This window comes from Tachypleus tridentatus, chromosome 9 (genome assembly GCF_004210375.1).
Source record: "Tachypleus tridentatus isolate NWPU-2018 chromosome 9, ASM421037v1, whole genome shotgun sequence".
In the NCBI taxonomy this organism is placed as follows: domain Eukaryota; kingdom Metazoa; phylum Arthropoda; class Merostomata; order Xiphosura; family Limulidae; genus Tachypleus; species Tachypleus tridentatus.
The window spans coordinates 111,023,418-111,031,431 of NC_134833.1; the positions used below are offsets into that span (position 1 = coordinate 111,023,418).

The 8,014-nt window shown below is 28.6% G+C and overlaps 1 protein-coding gene across 5 annotated transcripts in view; it reads left to right on the forward strand.

The window, feature by feature from the left end:
* The window catches only part of LOC143226044 (lysosomal dipeptide transporter MFSD1-like), a 46,325-nt gene extending 39,620 nt beyond the window's left edge, over positions 1-6,705 (forward strand). For all 5 annotated transcript variants that reach the window (XR_013014258.1, XR_013014259.1, XM_076456452.1 and 2 more), the window contains one exon: positions 3,462-6,705. The gene's annotated coding sequence lies outside the window, so the exon portion shown is untranslated. The remainder of the gene's footprint in view (positions 1-3,461) is intronic.
* Positions 6,706-8,014: the final 1,309 nt, after the last annotated feature.

The window sequence follows — 8,014 nt, forward strand, 5'->3', positions numbered from 1 at the left end:
TTTGTTGCTTCTTTAAAAGTAAGTAATAGACGTCTATAGACACTAAATCAGAACAGTACTAATTAATCCTATTATTAAGCTATTGATCCTGTTTTTTATGTGATAATTCAGTTATTTCTTTAAAAATATATTTATTATTACTAGTTTTTAAGCACTAGTACTAGAACACATGATGCTCATTTTAAGCTACAATAATTTTTAAGGGTTAAAGAAAACTAAGCTTAATGATATTAGGGTCACTATGAATAAATTAGGTATGATCTTAGTATAATAAATGTTTTTTAAGCTTCAGTATGTTCCTTGTAGGAATGAATTGTGTAACTTGTATCCAGAAAAAGTACTTGTAATATTTTAGTTCTTGATATTTTGTGGCCCTGCATGACTAGAAATCAGAGTTGCAGGATTAAATCCTTTATAAGTCATTATTAAATTTTAAAATCTTATTTTTTACTTTAACATAATTTGTCTCTGTATACAAAACTACCCTGTATTTCCTTTATCAGGATTATTTTATTACTTTTTATGGATGATCAGTAAATATATTATTCTGATGTTGCTAACTAATTTATTTTCTAAGATGAACAACTGTATTGGTTACAAGTTAATTCAGCTTTACAAATAAAACAGTTTATACATATGCATAGTTAAAGTAAGGAAGAAACTTTTATAAAGTGATTTTGTGAAGTTTAGTCTGGATTATTTTTTTAGTTAATTAAAATTCTTAAAGTGATAACATTTTTCACACTCAAAATTGGGTGATGGAAATTTTAAAATTCAATCATAATTAATGTGAAGTCAACACATCTTAAAATTTTGGAGTCTACTAAATTTTACATCAGCAGTTACAAAATGTTGTACCGAATAAGAATGCTCAACACTGAGTAACGTTTGTTTATTTTATAAGTCTTAATAACAGTTTAAAAACTTTTATCAGGTCTTTTGAGGTTTCTTTATGGTTATTTTTCAAAGCTGTATAGATTGTTATACTTTTAAATGACACTCATTTAATAATGTGTTACAACATTAAATTTAATGATGGATACAATACTCCACAGCTGACTGTCTTTTTTTATTTATAAAAAGTATCATAACTTTATGTCCAGGTGTCATGTGACTGAGCAAAGTTGATTCATTTTAAACTTTGCATTCAATTTTCAGATTTTAGTTTAACTTTTCACCTCCTGAAAAAATTCAAATTGCTTTCATTTTCAGCACGGTGAGTCACCTGTGTGGAAAGTGATAAACAGTATCATAACCCACTTGGTTTCCAACTTCTCATTGTAAGCCAATCAAATTAAACTTGCATTCATATTCTCCTAACTTGGCATGAATAATTTTAGCTAAGTTAACAAGCACACATTATCCAGTCTCCCACCAGAGTATGCAAATACCCAGTTACACTGATCACTTGTTATTGAAAGTTTGTGTCAAAACAAAGAAAAAGGTTAACTATATATTGTATATGCTATATTAGTAGGTATGATAGAATTAATTATCTAGCAGATTAAAGAAGAATGTTAATGATTACTGGAAAAGGTGTCATGTTCTCTTTTTGGTATATTGATTGCATTTTTGATTGGCTTGCTTGTCACAGGAGGTAATTGTTAACTACACAAGTAGTGCCTTAAATTGGTGTCATTTTAACTTGTCCATATTCATTAATTTATAGATAGAACTGCATTCTATGCCTGCAATCAAACTTAGATAATGCTACCTATAATGGCATTCAATATATTTTCATCCACTCTGAGAGTCTCTAGTATATTGGTTAGGCATCAAATTTTGGCAAGAAGCAAAAACAGCTGATAAAAAAATTAGAGAGTGAAAAATGTCTTCAGTTAGTTTGTACAAGATTTGTAAAGATGCAGGAGAAGCATATGCATGTGGGCAGGAATGCCCTGCAAATAGTATAAATTATACTTTTGTTTTTAATACACAAGAAAGAATTAAATAATAAAGAAAGAGAAAATGCAGTGAATTTAGAAACTCATCTTATATTGTTTCTGGTGAAGACATTATTTTCTGGTCAAGTTATAAAAAGAATAAAGTAACTAAAGTGTTTATCTTATATTCTAAAGAAAAAAACATTTTTACACACACATGCAACGTAAGTAACCTTAAGTAAACCACATTTCTCTTATCCAATGATATTTTTATGTTAGTAAAGAAATATGAAGTTTCCATATTTTTAAAGATGTGTCAAATTTGTGGAAGTCTGGCTTGACCTCTGTGTACCCACAGAAACTCAGTAAATTTTCCTATAAAAAAATTAAGCAGACAAACATAAGTTCATACTTTTGTTATTATATGCTGTACAACATTACTGATGTACAGAATGAATAAAAGTGGTTACATATTTTTGATACATTTAAAGTCTGTTCGTACTTATTTTTTTAATCTTGGTAAATGTTTATTTTTATGAAATTTTATTGACAATTCATGTATAGTATGTATAGAAATATAAAGTTGACCATTAAAAAATGCTAGTAAATGTGAATTTATTTGGTATATCAGTAGACTCAGTACAGATAAAAATAATACAGATTGCAGATTGTATATTGTATTAAAGTGCGCTTTGTGTTTTCATTCATAATAAGTAAAATGGTAGAATATATTTTTTGTATGATATTTGAGCAATTAGAAGATATTTAACATTTTTGTGAATTGTAAACATTACTTGGAATGTATTATAAAATATCACAAAATTGCTAAACATAAAAAAAGTAATACTAGTAATTCATTACTGTTTTACATTGGTAAAATCTGATGTACTGTTAGATATTATTAAAAGCTGATACTTTCTACTGTTATTGTTTATTAATAATGTCTGCAATGGTAAAAATTGTACATGTAGTAAAACAAGCTAATACCATCAAAGACTTCATTCCTAAAACATAATTAGTACTTAGGTGGAACATAATATAAATATTGTAATGTTCAATAGGAATATCTAATAAGTAATTCATTACTTGACCGTGAGTTTTACTGGCTCACTATATGTCACTTCTATTGAATGTACCATATGTACAAGTTCATGTTGTGTTTTTTCATCTTATTAGTTTTGTAATTATTCCTAAGCATTTCATATCAGTTGCTTGAGAGAACTATTATCAGCTAATAGTAAAATAACTTTACTGATTTAAAAAAAAACAAATTGCTTCATTCTCTATTACATACCCCTACTAGTACAGCAGTAAGTCTGCAGATTTACAATGCTAAAATTAGGTGTTCAGTTCCTCTTGGTGGGCTCAGCTGATAGCCTGATTTGGCTTTGCTATAAGAAAAACACAAACACACTCTATTATGTCATTTTTCAATGTATTTTAGCATATTATAGTTAATTAGAAAGACTCCAGAAATGAAGAAACATTTGTGATGAATGCTAGTTGTGAGAGAACTGTTGTTGTATTTTGTGTTTACTGCATATAAATTCTTCTTTTCTACTTTTTGTTCTCCAACAGCTTCCAAAAGGTCATGACAGCCCCACTTTTGTTGTGAGCAACAACTAATTTTCACAATAGCTACATACGGGTGGTTTGAACTGTTTTTTATGCCAATCATGACATTTTGTTTCTGCATGGGAAAGAAATATTATTTTACTCTAATTTGTGTTTAAAGTATTTAACTGACAGAGACTTTTTATTAAAATTGCTCCATTAACAGTTAATGTATTATTTTATTAGTATGTTATACAATTTATGGGTGTTAGTTTATTTTTGTTTGTTATATTTTAAAAAAAACAATGAAGTATGAAAAATATGTTTATCTTTTATGGAAAGTGGTATAAACAGTTAATTTTTGCAAATTTGTTAAGAGTGTGGTTGTTTAAATGAAGTATATTTCTTATATTTGGATTATTTTTTTTTAGTAAATGTATATCCACATTTTTTTTCAATAATTACAAGTGTTATTAATTATTTTAGATAGATCTCTGTTTATGAATGCAAATATTTAGTTAGAACATGCTTCTCTTCAGGAGTGTTTGAAAGTGATAAAATGCAGTTGTGATGCATAATATTTTAATTAAGTTTGTTACTAATAAGAAGTTGTTTAGTCATTTTAATTATAGCTAATAGTAATCCTAGTCATTTCGGTTGTGATTTCTCTGTAGCTGCAGCATCCCCTTTGTTATAGGATTGCCCCTATATATAAGAAATTGTTACTTTTTCCTATTTGTTAATTTTTAAACACTGACATTAATTATTGTAATTTAATCATTTTATGGTGTATAAATGTACATTATTTATATGATTTTTTAATATCTTGATTGTTCATCAAATCATTATTTTTCTTTTGGAAAACTGTTGATCATTTAAGTTAATCATCTCTTCCAATGGATCAGCTGTAACATTCTGGACTTGTAATGCTAAAATCCAGGTTTCAATCCCCTGTGGGGGCAGAAGATAGTCTTAACTTTATGCTAATAAATCAACAATAGCAGTTACTCATGCTTAAAAAGTGATACATCTTTAAAAGCACATTGTAATCAAGACTCGTTTTATACATACATAAGAAAAAAAGTCAAAATGATTAATGGCTCCAACTTTCCAGTAGTAATTTATTTGTGAATAATCTCAGTATTCAGATTACCATTGTCAAGTGTTTTGGGTTTTTTTAAGCTTTATAGTAAATCATGTGTATATAAAATAAAGATTCAGTATTGGTATTTTGTAGTAATGTTAGAACTCTGTTTCAGATAATTTTGTTGCAGTTTTTATCCAATGATATTATAAATTTTAGGTATGTTATTTTAATTTGTGCAGGTACTTAACCCATTGACTGCAGCTGATTTAAAAATGAGCAGAATTTTGAACTTCTGAAGGCAGACCATACTCTATACAGAGAATCAGCAGTCAGTGTGTTAAATATTTATTGAAATATTCAATAGGTTTATTATACATGTTGTTGCCAGTGTTTCTGAGTAAACAGTAACTACTATTAATAACTGCAAGTATAACTGAAATATTTATAACTATAATTGTAATGAAAAAGTTTCTGTAACAATGTTCACGAGAAGATAAATACACAGAAATTTATTTCCACTGTACTCATATTTATGTACCTGTTTGGACATTATATTATTCCCTAAATTAAACTAATATATGTGTGTATAAATCAGATTGACACTTGTTGAAGGTCTCCTACACAAATATCAAATATATTGTTGAGTTATAACACAATGACCTCTAAAAATGTTAAATTCTGACTGGTTAAAGATTTTGAAAGCAATTATTTGTTGACTGGTGTTCTCAAAGTTAAAAATAATTTGATGTGATTACTCTGTTACACATACACATCACAGTAAAGATTAAAATATTTGTTTATTTGATACTGTACGTAAATAATTATCTCAAAGTAATTCACTTTGTATAACATGGATAGAAGTTGAGGAATTCATGAAATATGAGCATTAGAATATCTGTAAGTTGAGAGTGGTCTGGTAGTATCATGTTAGATTGTGAGTCAAAAGTTTGAGCCACCATATCTCTTTCAGTTGTGGGCTCATTATAAAAGTAGTAGTCATCTCATCATTTATTTTAAACAGCCATGCAAAGTCCTTGTGAGGGTGGGTGTCACTAAGTGTCTGCTCTTCCTCAGCTTGATAGATAAGGACAACTATCCTTCAACCTTATTGAGGTTTGACTTGATTGTACAACCAGTATGTCACATAAGATGACGTTCAAGTTGAAAATACTTATACCTTAAACATATTATTATATTTATTATAAGAAACTGGATATTTCCATAAGTTATACATAAATACAATCCAGTAAAAGTGCAAATTATTCAAAGTGTATAAATTGAAAATTGAACTATCCTTTTTAAGCTACTAATTCTATCACACACACAATACTGTTATCCCTTAGACTTATTATTTCCTGCCAGAGTAGAAATTTTGGAAGATCACAATTATATAATTATGAGAATGTAGTTCTTCATGTTTTAAAATAATGTTGTTGTTTTTTTTGCATAAAATATCATAATTAATATTAACATGCTGTGTCTTGTGACCATGAATTTTCAGTTAAGTAAGAGTATTCCAGAGATAGTAGTAGATGCTATTGGCTTGGTACTTTCACTCTATCATTTTGCAATTAGAGATAGCTGTGTACAAGTATCTCTTGTGTAATAATTTTGCATAAAAATTTAAACATAAAATAATATGCTATTTCAAGAACATCTACAAAAAGTACAAACTTGTATACAAATAATTGCAGTAAATAGAACCCACTTACAACTCTCAAGTAAGATAACTTATATGTAAGCAACTAAAGAATAATAGTAAAATGATACTAAAGTGGATGCTTAAACTCGTAAAACCCATTCTATCTCTCCACTTACCATGAGCAAATGTTTTGGGTTTAGTTTTTGTTTAAAATGTTTTGTGACAGATTACAAGAAAGAAAGAGACTGTTTAGAAACCAAAGAAATTATAAGAGCATCTGATCATTATATGGTGATAAATAGCCCTATCAGCAACAGAGGAACTTGACAATGTGTACCGTTCATACACTTGACCACTATTTTTATCCTGTCACTTGCTTCCACCATTTCCGTCACATTCAGTCCCTATGTCTTTTGTCTTTGTAACTAAATATATAAACATTGCATCGCTTAGCAATGATAATGCCAAAATAAGACAAACCAATGTTCTATATAAATGTGTTTTCTACCATCAATAAAATCTTTCTTTATGCTTACAAATTGTTGTATGCCTATCTCTTATTCTAGTAGCATAATGTACTGTCTTAAGTAACTTTTATATATGTAAAGATTAATAACAAAAAAGGGGAATGGGGATCGTCAAAAATGTACAGAAACAAGTTCAATCAAAATGTAAATATTTTCAAGCCTACAATTAGGGATTATTTCAAAATAAGTAAACAAAATAGGCTGGAAATAGCAGCTACATTATCTTTTCAAGCTACAAATCTCTATTTTGACTCGATGTCCGCGGTGCTTAAGTTTTAGTCAAAATAGGGATTTGCAGCCTGAGAAAATGTGGATACTATTTCCAGAGTAGTTTTTTTAAAGATTCCCTGGTTCAAGACTTGAAAATACAATCTAGCATGATGATTAAACTTGTTTTTGTTCTTTTGTGATGAGCGCTATTCCCTCTTTTTAAATAAAATTGTACTAATATTGTTTCTTAAGTCTTATTTTGTCCATTTATGGAGAATAAATTTTAAGCTAAATACGTGAATATGCATTCCGTCGCATGCTATATGTTTTTCAACACCTTACTCCTGCATTGGATTCTTTTTTTTCTTTCTTTCTCCAATCCAACCACCACACTAAACTTGTTCAAAATAATTAATAAATGTAGAACAAAGAACAAACTCCTTGACTGGTGTGCAACTACAATAAACAAAAATGTAAAATTTTATGTTTACGCTTAATCAAAACGTTAGGGAGGCTACTTTTGACGAAATGATTGCCAAACAGTTGACCAATTGCCAAATGTCTTTTAAAGCCGAAGGCATCAGAACCTCTCTTAAATTCCCTAAACCTTTAAGCATCAATGCCAGATGAACACTTCAGAATAATAAACTCAGTGAAATATAAATGGATGTTAAAAACAATAAAAAGCACTCTTAATTCGTAACCTACAACCTAAGTTGAACAATCAAACAGCATCTCAAACTGTGATCATCTCATCGTGGCTGAGATGTGTAAAAAGTGAAGTATTAATATCTACTGAAATTGAAAACGAAAATTTTTTAGTAGTATATATAGCGATGTCAGTACATGGGTGTGTTTGGCTAAGGATTGTTTTACAGTAGGTGGTTGTGAATTGGCGATAAATTTGACAATAAACGCTCTCTACTTTTAAAAATGTAATATATTTCTATATATTACAAATGTTGAACGTGTACCTAAAATGTTTTACACGATGGAGATAATAGTTGTATTTTTAACACTATACAGTTTTTCTTCTGATTGTCAAAGGCAATTTAGACCTATTAAATTGCTTTAATATTCAGTTTACAAGGCGAACTATCTCCATTTTTGT